Source organism: Harpia harpyja, chromosome 11 (genome assembly GCF_026419915.1).
Source record: "Harpia harpyja isolate bHarHar1 chromosome 11, bHarHar1 primary haplotype, whole genome shotgun sequence".
In the NCBI taxonomy this organism is placed as follows: Eukaryota; Metazoa; Chordata; class Aves; order Accipitriformes; family Accipitridae; genus Harpia; species Harpia harpyja.
Genome location: NC_068950.1, coordinates 43,196,471 through 43,210,304, shown reverse-complemented (window position 1 = coordinate 43,210,304; position 13,834 = coordinate 43,196,471). Strand labels below are relative to the sequence as shown.

Sequence of the window (13,834 nt, the reverse complement as noted above, 5' to 3'; positions counted from 1 at the left end):
CCTCTCCTCTTGCCCGCCTTTGGTTTGGTTGGTTTGGTTTTTTTTTTTTTTCCCCCCCCTTGGCGGAGGGAGGGGACGGAGCTCCCGGCGGCCGGGCGGGGCGGGGGGGGGGGCAGGAGGCCGGGGCGTCGCGGGGCCTCGCTCGCCACTTTGGAAGCGCGGCGGTCCGGACTGCCTGATAGATTACTTTCCCGTTAAAGATATACTCGGAGGCGGCGCCACGTGACCGCGTGACGTCAGGCGCCCCGCTGTGAAGTCATGCAAAACTCGAGTTGTTTCATGGACTGTCAACAAAGAGCAGCGGCGAGCTCCGCTCCGCCCGCCCCGTCGGGCCGCCCGCCCGCCCGCCGGTCCGTCCGCCCCGCCGGGTCCGCCGCAGCCCGCCGGGAGCCGGCAGCCGTGTGTGTGTCCCCCCCCCCCAAAGTTGCCGCCCCGGGGGTCCCGATGCCGCCGTCGTTGTCGGTGCCCGGAGGCCGCCGCGGTGCGCTCGGCAGCGGCCGCCCCGACCGAGCGCAGGCTCAGCGGACGCGTCGCCGTGAGAGCGCTTAAACCCGCCAAGTTCGGGCTCTGAAATCACTTTTCCGTGGTTTTCCTTTTTTTTTTTCTTTTTCTTTTTCTTTTTTTTTTTTTTTTTCCAACAGCAGCACCAGCTGGGAACGGAAGATCAGAGAATGGCTATTGATTAATCTATTAGGTTAGTCGCAGGGAGAAATAAAAAAGACGTAAAATAACAAAGGGAAACTATAAATAAAGAAGCTTTTAGCCGGTTCCTTTTTTTTTTTTTCCTCCTCTTTTTTCTTTTTTTTTTTTTTTTTTTTCCCAGAGGTGTTAACGACTTAATCATTGCGGGCGTTAGCATATGAAAAAGTAGGAAATGAGGGAGTGTGTGTGAATGTGAGGACCGTATTGACGCGGCCCCAGGTAAGCCCCGGCCCGGGGAGAGGCGCCCGGCGGGGCGGGAGGGGGCCCGGCCGCCCACCCACCCACCCACCCACCCCTGCCCCGGTGCGGAAGGAACCCCCGCCCGGGACTTCGGCCGCGGGTGGTTCACGGGGCTTTGCTTTTTAATTCGTGTTCCCCCCCCCATCCCCTCGTTGTTGGTCATTCTCGCAGGTGTTGTCGGATTTCGGGGAATACAATTAAATTAGGAAAATGCCCCACGAGCGAACAGTTTCACAATCTTCCCGCGGGGCCGGCTCCCTCCCTGCGCGGCCGCGGACCCGCCACCCCGCGGGGTTCCCCCCCCCCTCCCCTCTCCGGCTCCTTTTTTACGCGTTTCCCGGCGGATCTCCGCGGACCGTCACCCTGGCCTCCGCACCCGCGTACCGCCCGCCCGCCCCACTCACATACCGACGTGCACACTCACACTCACACACTCACACACTCACACTCGTGCGTCCCCTCCCGCCCCGTTGCATCCCAAAGGCTCTCCCAGGGAAAAGGGAAGGAAAAAAGACCAACTCCGCAGCCCCCTGTTTCATTTGTTGCGCTTTTCTTCGACACAATAAAAGTCAAATTAATTGATTCATACCATTAATTACGGTGCTTAGCGTGAAAAGAAACGTTTCCCCTCGATTAGGGCTCTATTGTGCTAATCCCGTGTTCAATCACGGCTGCTGACTGAGGGGCCCGGCCCGGCGGGGCGGCCCCGCTCCGCGCCCCTCCGCGCCCCTCCGCGGGCCGGGGGGTGGGGGGGGTGTGTGTGTGTTGGGGGGGGGGCTGCTGCGGCTCCCAGGGCTTCAGGCGGCGAAGTTTAGGAAAGTATTTAGAGCCCACCGGGCTGGAAAGTATTGAGGAGCCTAGCCGGGCGGAGTGGGGAAGGAGAAATGGTTTTCCAAAAATCAGGAAACTTTCCCTGAAATATCCCGGTAGCCCCCGAAGTTCAAGGGCTGAACGTGAGCAGGAGCAGGGGCTGCGCCCCGCAAAGCAATAAAATAATTAAAGCGGGCCATGCGGAGGTGGAAACCCACAATAACGCCACCGCCAGAAATAGAAGGTGGGCGCCCATATAGACAGATAGATTTAGCAACAGGAGAAAAACAAACTGTATCGTCCGGATCGATACGGAGTCAAATAGAGACACGGCAAGCAGCGGGGAAAGAGAGGATGGAATAAGTTATGATAGAGAGGGAGAAATTAATTACAACTCAATTTGATTCTAATATGGCAAAGCAAGATCCCGGCTGCGAAGCGAGTTAAAAATAAATCCGGAGGCTGAGCCTCGGGGGTGGGGGGGGTGCTGGGGGGGGGGACTGAGGAGGAAAGGCAGAGCTGGGGCAATTTCTGCTTCTGTAATCGTTTTAAAGGAAGGAGAAACCAAAGGTGTCCCCTTTCATCTCCTTAAGCCTATTACTTTCACTAATGAGTTATATAAATCGTTGACCTGACCTGGATTAAACCAGCATTGTGGTTCGTTATAAACGTGCGGGGGTAAAAGGGGCTCGCAGGAGAGGGGCTGCGGCTGAGAAATCCTTGTAAAATAAACATATCCAAGGCGGGGACACGTACACACACATCACACATCACACACACACACAAACATCCCCCGGCCGTGGCCGGAGCAGTGGGGCCGGAGCCGGACACACCGCCGGGCCCGGGGCCTGGACCCCCCCCCTCCCCCGGCCGGGTTTTGCGCTAAAGATGAAGATTTTCAAATATATCTGCGCTTTTTTTTTTTTTTAAGGCCTCTATTTGCACGTGTTTGGTTTCTTTTTTTTTCTTTTTTTTCTTTCCTTTTTTTTTTTAATTGTAATAAATCGCCTGTAAAACCGGCAGACCTCAGTGTAAAACGAAATTGGTCATGTTTCCAAAACGGTTTCGGATTTATTTGTATTGGAAATGTATAAACATCCATTCTGTAAAAGGCAACACGTTTAATTAACGATGAGAGAGCAGTTAGGGGCAGAAAGCTAGTAAAATTGTGTGATAAATTTATGGCATTGTTAGCGTGCTTTTAATTATGGCTATTATGTTAATTATTTCACATTAGCATGGAGTTATCAGCAGCATGTCAGATTTAATCAAAACGAGCCTTTCTCTCGAAAATTGTGCTTTTCGTTCGCCGCGAGGAGAACGGGGGGTCCCGAGCCGAAGCCGCTCCCCCCCCCCCCCTTCTTTATGTATTTAAAAATAAATAAATGAAGGCTTTTAAAAAGAGGACTTCCCATTGAAAAGAGTGGCTGGACGTGATCCGGGCTGGTGCAGGCGGCAGATCCCTTTAGGCTACCGCGAGCAGCGCAGGGAGGCAGAGGAGAGAAGCGACGCTCTTGTTTTTTAGGAATTCACCATTTTCACCCCCTCCGGAGAAGGCACTTTATCATTTTGGATCATTCTGTCAAACAATATGATGTTGCTCATTTTTATCTGTCCCGTTTTACAAAGCCCCCGTTCACACTGCTGGCCAGGACAACACGCCTGAGTACAAAAGAATAAAAGAGACAAGCCGGGAGAATATAGGATCGCTGCATGGATCAAAAAGGAGAAAAGAGGAGGAGGTGTGTGTGAGGGTGTGAGTGTGAGGGGGGGGGACGCCGTGGGGGCTCGCAGCGGGCCGGGGCCGGCTCCCTGCCCGGCGCTGCCCCGCAGGAGCGCGGCGGGGGCTCCCGCAAACGTTCCGCAGCCCCCGGGGCCACCCCCACCTCTCCCCCGCAGGGCCGGTGCTACCGGGGAGGCGACCCGCCGGTTTCCGAAACGCTTCCGTGCAAAAAGACAAAAAAAAAAAAAAAAAAGAAAAAATAGATAAATTAAAAAAAAAATAAATAAATTGCCGCTTGGGGAGCAGCCGGCAGCGGGGCAGGCGGCGAAGCCAGATTTTTTTTTTTTTTGGGGGGGGGGGGGGGAGGCTCTGTCCGCGCCGGGGTGCGGAGCAGCCCCCGCTCTCGCCTTCCGCGCCCGCGGAGAGTCCGCGGCAAACGCCCCGCCGGCCGCCGCGCAGCCCTCGTCGATGCCGGCTGCCCTCGGGGCGCTGCACCACCCCGGCCTCCGCCTTCTGCCGCTCCGCGCAGCCCCGCGGAACCTCCGCGGAGCCCCCGCGGAGCCCACCCGGCTCTACCCGCGCCGCGGTGAGCCCCCTCCTCCGGCCGGCCCCGCTCCCCCTTCCCCACGGGAGCGGGGGGCTGCGACCACGGCAGCTGCTGGCTTATTTTTAGAGCATTTCCATTCCTCCGGTTAATTTTAGATCGATTCATTATTTAGCCCCAGTTCGCCTTTAGGGAAACCCAAGCTGGGGGCTTGCCGGCGCTCCGCGGCCGCGGAACTTTCCCCCGTGGGGAGTTTATTTTCCTTTAGGTACATATTTACGCGGTCCTTTGCCTCCTCTCCCTGCCCTCCCCTCCCATGGGAGCTGAACCAGGCGGTGGATGGGTGCTGGGGGGGGGCACCCAGTGGTGCTGGCTCACTGGGGACGTCCCGGTATTGGCCATAGGCAGGAACAGTCCGGGGACCTGGCAAAAGCAGGTAGCAGCGCTCAGGTGTCCCCGTAACATATTCTCTTGGGACTCATGAAATAAAAGCAAAATTGTCAGAACAGTGGAGCCCAGTACAGCTTAGATTTGGGTGTTTTACAAAGCAGGGAGAGAGCAAAATTAGTCAAGTAAGTTAAAATACAGAATTATTATCGGGCAAATTGGACTGTGTGAGCAGAGGAACTCTGCTGCCTTTTGTGCAAGACGGCGGTAAAGTTAGTTGAGATCCAATTTAAAAAAAACCCACACCACCAAAACCGTTTGGCAGTTGTTCAATAAAAATGTGTTTATTCTTCAGATTTTCATTTTGCAAATCCCCACTCTAAACCAGCGGATAGGTGTCCCTCAGTTTGCAGCCTGCAAGCACCCTGTGCTTGCTCCGCACTCCCGCACAGTCCGGGTCATCCAGCAGTGGTGTTTCCTGGAAGGGCCCTGCTCACGTCCCCGACCATCTCCAACAAAATGGCTAAAACTCATCCTCTAAACACCCGGTCAAATCCCTGTCCCTGGAGGATGCTCCTGTGAGGCATAATAAATACACAGCAAAAAACCTGCAGAGGCAAGTTTCAAGAAAATCCTTTAAATTTGCTTTATTTGAGGGAGTGGATGGGTGGGAAGGGGTGACCCTGGCCCAGCTTCTGGGGTGGTGAGGGGGGGAGGCAGGTGGCAGCCCCCGGCCCGGCTCCGTGCGATGCCGGGGTGCGACGTCCTCACCCTCCGGGGAATGGCTGGTCAGTGAGGGAATGTTCTCGGGCCATCATTTCTCCTTCAAAGCCTGGGGATTTCATCATGCAGGGAGGGAGAGGGGAGCCTCGATGGGCTCGGGAAGGAAGATACATTTCATGTGAAGATGCCTTTATTTGTCTGAGGAAGGGGAGTAAATCAACGTGACATAATATTTTTCCCTTCATCTACGCATGGCCCAAAGGGACGGTGCAAACGGTGCCGATTTGGTGGCAAACATGGGGACGCGTCTCAAAAAGAGGGGATGCAACCCAAAATGAGGGTCGTCAGAGAGGCAGCGGTGGAAGCTCCCTTCAAACCGCTGCCCGTGTGTGTTTTCATACTGACTTTGCAGGTAGGCAGAAGGTGTGAGGAAGGCACAGCAGGTTTTTGCCTCCGTTGTTCCCCTTGCCCGTGAGATGCAAATGGCTGAGAAGAAGCTAAGAGGATTTCCAGGGATGTGAGGAAATCCCTTTGCCAAAAGCAGCATCGCTGTGAGCCCTGCATGGGCTGGCCCAGTCCTCTTCCCAGCGTGAAGCTAACGCGTACTTAACTCAGAGACGCTCCCGTGAGATTTTGCACATCGTGAGAGTGCCCAAGGAACGCCACGAGCTGATTCAGGATTTAGTTTTATTGATCGGCGCAGCCAGGACGTCGGCAGAAGCCAGCTCCCCCTCCACGTGCTCTCATGCTTCCCAGGGCTTCATTTGTTTGTTTTTTCCAGGATAGTTTTGTAAGCCGTTCCTCTGGCTCGTGTATAACACCCTCGATTCCCTTTATTAAGCACAGAAAGACAAGCGGTGAATTATCGCTGTTGTTAATAAAATTACTTTGCTAATATTTTTCCCCAACACATTGAATATTATTGATACATAACGGATGAAACCCCTCTTGACGCAGGCGGCCGGCGCAGGGCCTATGCATCACTGCAGCTCCACGTACACCATCCAAATGGTGCCTTGGTGGAGCGTAAGTGGTGCACAGGCCTTTTATGGGCCTTCTGCAGAACGGTGAATTTTACCCAAAATGCAGGTTAAAACCCATGCTAGGTATTAATGTAATCAGGTCCATAATCTCTCCATCAAAAACTCCCCAAGCACCTCTTCACCTGCTAAACCAGGTAGCTCCTTATCTGGAGAGTGCTCTAACACATTTTAGGGGACTTTTTGCTTTTTTTTCTGTAAAGAAAATACGCGTCGCTAAACCCCTCCAAGTCCTGGCTTAGTGGCAGAGGCGAGGGGAGTCACCGAAGGGCCGTCCCGACTTGCCACGTGTCTGCGCCGGTCCAATGTTTTCCTCCCCTACCTTCAAAATACAGAGTTGAGTCATCACAATTTTTCTATGAAAAGTGGGTGACTTCCACAAACTTCTTGGAAACAGAACCAGCAGCTTCAGAAAGAAAAAAGTCTGTGGGTTTTTTTCCAAAATCCATTTTTTGGGCCCAAAATAATTTTTTTTTCTTCTTTTTTGGGGCAACACGGACCGTTTCCAGCAGAGCTGCTTCCTGCCGTTCCCCACAACGCTTCTTTGTCAGTTTGACCATTAGGGTACTTCTGTGAATTCAATTTAGATCCTTCACCTTATTAGAAGAATCTTTATTAAATGTTTTATTCAAGTATTTTAATGCCTTACAGGGCATGTTGTAAAACCCTACTGATTTCAGAAGCTTCTTTGAGCGATCACAGGCAGCGCAGAGCCCGGATGAGCGTTTCCAGCGCTTGTGTGATGGGAGCACACGTTGGCAACCTAGCTCGTGCCTAGGACAGGACGGATAAAAACAGGGAGGGCTTTAATTTTGACAAAAATCACTAAAGGGTGGTATTTCTAATCAAAAGGGGAGAATGTGAAGGATCAGTGTTTATTCCTTAAACCACATCAACATTTTTTTTTTTTTTTGGTTGGATTTCCTGCTTTGGCCCAGGTAAAAAAGGTTTCCGAGAGGAATTCCAGCTAAGGAGGTGATGAAACAGTGTATTGAGCTCATCAGGCAGTATTTACAGTCTGTAAATAAAGCTTATTTAGGGGCTCTTGTTAAAATATTACATGATGGAGGAGTTCAACAGGCATGTTTAAATGGATTCTAAGCAACTGGGCAGAGAAAAAATATGTCTGTGGGACCATGAAACATTTATCTGTCCAGAAGGAGAGGGAAAAAAAAGCCAGGAATGATCTATCATAAGGGAGGAAATCTGCACCTCAGCATTTGCCAAAATGTCTTAATTGCTTTGTAAACTCATCTAAATAAATAAAACGTGGAGCAGCTCTCTGCTACGGACGAGCGTGGTCTGCGCAGCGGGGAGGATCGCTTGGGGATAAAAGATCTAATCCTGCCCAGGGCTGGGCTCGCTCCTGTCTCGGGGCTGCTGTGGGGTTTATTGCAGCCGTGGCCGGTGCGGAAGGGTAGGAAAGTTTCACAGGGCTTGTGGGGGGGTCATGGAGGTGTGTGGGGGCTGCCGTCCCACCGGCTGGGCGGCTGACACGGGGAGCCATCCCCTGCACCAGCCCTTGGCCGTGGACAGGAGCCGCTCGGGCGGCTTTTAGCCCCGCTGGAAACTCTGAGAGCCATTGTGGCTCCTCTTTACTCAGTTTTTTTACCGCTGCTTGTAAGTTTTACTGGTGAAAATGGCTCTGTGCGATACTTGCAGATCATTTACTTTGAGGACTCAGGCAGCACAGGTGTAAGAGGGCTTCTTCTGCTTCCTTGGGTTTATTTAAAACTGCCCAATTTGTGGGGTTTTTCCCTACTTCCCTTGGGAAAATATTGCACTGCCTACGACACACTTCTCCTTGTAGTTGGTCTACATAGGCCATTTATTAATTTTACCTCATTACTGCTTGTTACACCTCTTAGCACCAATGCAGAGTTAACGTTCATTCATAATAAGAAGACATTTGTGCTGACATAAAGCTTTCAAGCCAGTGATCTCAAAACACCGAATGGGAATGAATGAATTTAACTTGTGCAACTCATTTAACTACGGAAAAGTGTTTAGTGTTCCCCAGTGCTGCAAAGGGAGATACTGGGGTTCACCGGGAGCAACCCCAGTTAGTGCCTAGCACTCAGGTCTGTCCCTGTGGGATTGCACCCTCACTCTTCTGCAGGCTCTGCCAAGTCCTCCTCATCCTCAGCTTTTACTCTCCGCCCTGCTCCAAATAAGCGGGGAGTTGGCTTTCCTCCTCAAAATCCAAAAGAGATCGCTGCTCAGCGCACGAGGGCACGCTACATTTCACCCTAAGAGCGTTGGGCCCCCAGAGCGCAGGTAACTGCGCTGCGGCAATGAAAAAGGACTTTTGGATTCACTTCCAACGAGCTCTTAGTCCTTCATGGCTCTGGGTTTGGGGGTTACTGACTGACGCCCGAGCGCAGGCTCTGCGCTCTCCAGCCTTTCGCCGAACTGCTCGGGAATAGGAAACGGCTGCAGTTTTTCAAAGGTGAAAATAGTCATTAGGTCCCTATGCCCATTGAGACCCGCCTGTGTGTACGTGTATCTGCAGCTTGGGAATGCGTTTTTAAACTAATTGCACTTCTCTTGGGATGGGGTTAGGACTTACATCAGGTCAGATCCTGCTGTTTCAGAACGGGGTAAAGCTCACACGGGCTTGACAGGTGAGGAGGCGGCTCCTCTCTTACGTGTTCGGTTTGTTTCTGGAGTATAACTGACTTCTACCTATCCCTACAGCCTGCAGTTCCAGGTCTGGCTTTGTTAGATCTGTCAGAGTCTTTCTCAAAGCAAAGGGGTGAACTTCCTGAATATTCCTCCAACCCTATAGCCCGTGTTTCCAGAATTACTCAGCGCAGCATTTAAACCGTGTAAACTAATGGGACTTAAATATGTGCTTCAAGTTAACTGTATTCTAAAGCTGAGCTAGAGTTTCATTTTCCAGGTAAGTCTTGTTAAAATTTGTAAGGTAAATTTTCATCTTCATATATATGAAATATCTTCCTTCTTTGCTTTTTCCTGATAGATTTTACCATTGTATTTTCATTTCTTAGTGAACCTTGACCTGGAGCAATGGTCATTCCTGTATTGAAGCTGCAACCAACGCAGCTCCTGAGTTACTCCAGTGGCGGCTGGAAGGGTCCTGCAGGGCTGGTTTGTGTTAACGGGCGCTGCTCACGGAGAGACGATGACCGGAGGAGGCACACGGCTGAGACTTTGTCACAGTATCCTGCCGGTTTGGCTTCTATTAACCACTAACTAATGGCCCAGTCCTGCATCCCTTACATAGACAAAAAAGGACATTTTCTCAGAAAGATCGGCCAGATCCTGAACAACTTTACTCATGTGGTTGCTCTCCATTACAGTAATTATTTGCGTGAATAAGAGGGTAAGGATTGGTAAGGATTTTTTGGGCTGTTGTTCTGGGAAGGACGTATGTCTAGCATAGCTTTAGCTAACATGTCCTGCATGTTTTACGTGTTTCTTATGTGTGTGAAATGTAATATACTTATATGTTTTGGAGTCATGTATTTAGATATGATCTCATATAAGTTTGGCAGATAAATATGTTCATATCATATAGCACTGACATACTTATTTTTACTTAGGACTGCTTGTATTCAAGGACTTCTTTCTGTGCTTGGTAGAGTCAGTGGAAGCCTTGCTGTTGGCTTAGCTGGATCATAATTAGGTCCAAATTTTCCCTTCAAATGGCAGCCATCCATTTGAACAAAAAACATGCTATGCAACCTAGCCATTATGTTTAAGTCAAAGGTGAATGTTAGATACGGATCCATCCTGTCAATGGCAAAAAGATTTATGCCTGTCTGTACAAGGCTAGATAATCCTTTGAAACAGGAACGATGTTTTATTTTCTATCTGCCCATGACACTTCAGCGACTGGTCTCTGGGGTCTTATTCCTTCAAAGAATGACGTGAAACAGGCAGAGCTGCAGCTCTGGCCCAGGTGAAATTTGTATTTGCAAACAACTTTGTGCAACTTGCTGGCAGAATTACCTGGACAGGAATCTCTCCTTAAATTTACCTTTCTCCCACATTACTTGCCTGAATGCATGACGCTAAGGAGGAGGAAGAGGCAGGAAGAGGAATGGGCTGGTTCTCAAGAAGCTGCGAATCTGAAAATGGAGAGTTTCAAAAAAATTCAAGAGGAGAAATTAAATAAATAAATGCTATGTATAGAAATCAAACACACACTGCCCAATGGGACAGGAGCGCTTTAATGGTGTAATTAGTGAACAATCTTGCTGAAAGGTCTCTGTGCTTGCTGCCTCTTGGTACCGTACTGTGCTTCTGTGGTGCAATATTTGTTCCTGGTTTCTTCTGGTAAAGTTTATAGATGCAACTTTAAAAAAAGAGGGAGTATTTTCTGTAATTATTCGTTAACCAATCTACTGCAGTAAATTATGCCCCAGCCCCGTGGCTTTCTGTGTAACACGAATCAGATGAGAGCTTCATATTTAGTTTAATAAACCGTAATTTCTGACAAAGGTAACTGTCACCTTTTGTTTCATTCTGCGCGTTTATTTTTCAAGCACCAGAGCTGACCTCTGAACTCAATCTGCACTTGCCTATTGATGCATAAATATCTGTAATATCACAGTAAATTAAATTCAGTTTTAAAGGGTTTCTATTTAACAATCTGTCAGAACTTTCACAGCAGTTGATTTCTAGTTTCCTCTGTCCACTGACAGGTTTATCTCAATATGGCTTGATTAATGAAACCTTTTATTTGGAGTAAGCATACCTATTATTACCATAATCTCTTAATGCTTGCTTAGGCAACATTGTACTCTAACAGCAGGGCTCCAAAAACTTCCAGCGCCTTCACTACTTGGCAGAGCAAGCAGCGAGATTTGGGGGCTGGGGAAGGGACAGCACTGTCCTGCCCTGCACTCTCGGAGAGGGGGGTGTGTGTTGCAAAATCAAGCAGTTTCCCAGTTTAGTGCATTTGGAAATGTTATTTCCATGGAAGTTGGTGCTAAACATGCCTTATCACAAAGTATTTTTACTTAAGATTAGCAAACGTACATTTTCTGTGATTAGTCTTACCCTAGGCAGGCAATGGATGTTCTAAAGATGAGTTCTTAAGGACGATTCGTTGAATTTAGGGAAAAAATACTACAGCATAGCCTAGAGAAGTTTGTATAGATTTGGATATCAGAGTCATTGACTTCTGATGCTTGGTTTTCCTATCATACGGCCCTGGGTAAATCACTTCATCTCTCTGTGCTGTAATCCCATCTCACTGATGGTCAAGTGTAACAGAGTAAATAGAGTTACACCATGTGAGTGGCAGAGTAAAACTGCTCCAGATGAGAGAAGGGTCGGGGCAAAACATTTCCATTTTTCTCTGTTGAGTGGGAATAATACTACTTCCTTACTGCACAGGAGGGTTTGGAAGTTGAATTACTAATTCCACCGTGCTTTCAGCATGCAGCGTTGCTGTTGTCACTGCAGACTGCTCTGCAGCAGTGACTTGGATGAAAGATGAGGCGCTTGGATACCCTTAGCGAGACAGAAGCAAGGAAGTAAGCAGCAAGTTGCATCCCTGGATTAGGAAAAGATAAGGACCGTGCCTTTCATCCCTGAGAGATCTTTACGGTTAGACAAGTTCAGGACAATTGCACCTTTCCCTGGGCTCCCCAAGGATTTTGCTCCTTCCCAGCTTGTACAGGCGGTGGGTGAACTTGCAGCCCCACAGAGAGCAACGGGAGCTCTGACACTGACTTTAGCAGGGCCAGGGTTCACTGGGAGTTTGATCCCATCCTTATTCTTGTTTACAGCTGGGGTCTGGGCTTTTTCCAAACTGCTCCTCCCCGGGACTTCTTTGTTTAAGACCTGATTGTCAGACTCCGTCAGGTTCTGCCGAGTCCAGCGCTTCTGAAAATGAAGACCCCACCTCCCGGCTTAACCACCTAAAAAAAGATTGAATAATCTAGGTGGGCTCTGACAGCTGGCTTATCTCCAGCTTTCCAGGGACACCCTTTGCTTTTAGCTCTCCAACATCTCCGAGAGACTCTCTAATTGAAGTCCACATCCCGCTGGAGTCAGGGACAAAGTTCCCACCAGTGTCAGTAAAGGTTTGATTGCTGCGCGTGACAACGTAAGGATCAGATGTGTAAAATGTCACACGCGCTATGTCACTCTAAATAGTCGCGAATCCCTTTTGTCTGGAAATATAAAGAACTACCACATCAGCATTATGTAACTCTTAAAGATGAGAATAATTTTTAAGGCCGTTTGTGTACTTGTTTCTACAGAATGAAAATCTTTCAGGAGGTTTATTTCATTAAGGCATTAATCAGCATCAGGAAATACATTCTCAGTTCTGCGTTAAGACCCAGACAGGCACTGTCATTCCCATATAAATAACTCGCATATGAGGATTGTATTTATCTATCAGTGTACACACACAAAGAGCACACACAAAAGCATATACAGTACTTTGCACGTATATACTCGATCACAGAATATTTTTGCAGTGTAAAAAGTTGGAGAAACTCATTAGAAGCAAATTGTATATTTTCAATCAATAAATGCAATATGGTTCAATGGCCCTGCATACAATGTGTGCTTCTGCAGTACCAGGAGCAATACTTTCAATAGACGAATGCTTTCGATAGTCATAAAAATGTTTATTTGCTGGAAAGTACAGACTTCTGCTCATGCAATCCTCCTTGTAGAATTATTATAATTCCCCGACACGTTTCAGACTTTTTGGGTTGTTTCACACTCTGCTTTTTAACCTTCAACAACAAATATTGTTGTATCATGAAGACAGCAAATCCAAACAATTACATATGTAGTCCAAAGGCATACACAAGAAAATCAATATTTGACGTCTTTGCAACTCCCTCTTTGGAGCAGCGCTCAATAGCTCTTATTCATTATACACTTATATCTCTTTCAGATTCGCCTTTGTCACCAGAAACCCATTTTTTTTTCTCCTTTGACTTCCACATAACTTCTTTGCCCTGTACTTTTACAGATGCCTTCTGGCTATAAATACTAATGAAATCTCTTTGCTTAATTCAATTTTGCTGGTACACTTACAGTTATGACCTAACTTTCCCACGAGAGAGACTGATTGAACATTCCAATACCTTATGGATGGGAGCAAACACTCCACAGAACTGGACTGACAATTTCCATAATTATAGAATTCACAGCCTAATGACCTTAAAAAACAATAAAAAGATCTCTTGTTAATTCCATTTCTGTTACTGACATTCAAGATATTTCATTTTTCACAGGACAACAAATTTACTTTTTATTTTCAAAAGAGCAGTCTATCCTTTTACCCTAGATTAAATTTTCTGAATATTGAAGGATTTCATTGAATATTTAGCATTTCTTTGTCTTTTAAAAGTTAGAATATTTATGATCCTTAGAATGCTTCTGACTGATTTATAGCAATCAATTATAAGAGTGCGTTTTCAAATAGCCCTTTTAAAAATGAAGAATAGAATAATTAAAAAGATCAGAAGTCCTCCCTTGCATATAATTATTTCATTATTTCATTACAGTGCAGAAATTGTTTTTGCTGACTGTGAACAATTTTAATTGAGCAAAATCTGTATTAATATACGATAGCAAGCAGTTCTTCCTAAGAAATAAGATCACTAATTGCCTAAATTTTTATTCAGCACAGTGAGCCTTAAAAGCCACATTGCAATATAAACCTAA

At 47.9% G+C, this 13,834-nt stretch overlaps 1 long non-coding RNA gene across 1 annotated transcript; it reads left to right on the top strand.

The window, feature by feature from the left end:
• The first annotated feature begins 634 nt into the window (after positions 1-634).
• Positions 635-1,247, top strand: LOC128147757 (uncharacterized). Its single transcript, XR_008237094.1, has 3 exons — positions 635-694; positions 824-921; positions 1,114-1,247. It is a non-coding gene; the product is annotated as an uncharacterized LOC128147757 (long non-coding RNA).
• Positions 1,248-13,834: the final 12,587 nt, after the last annotated feature.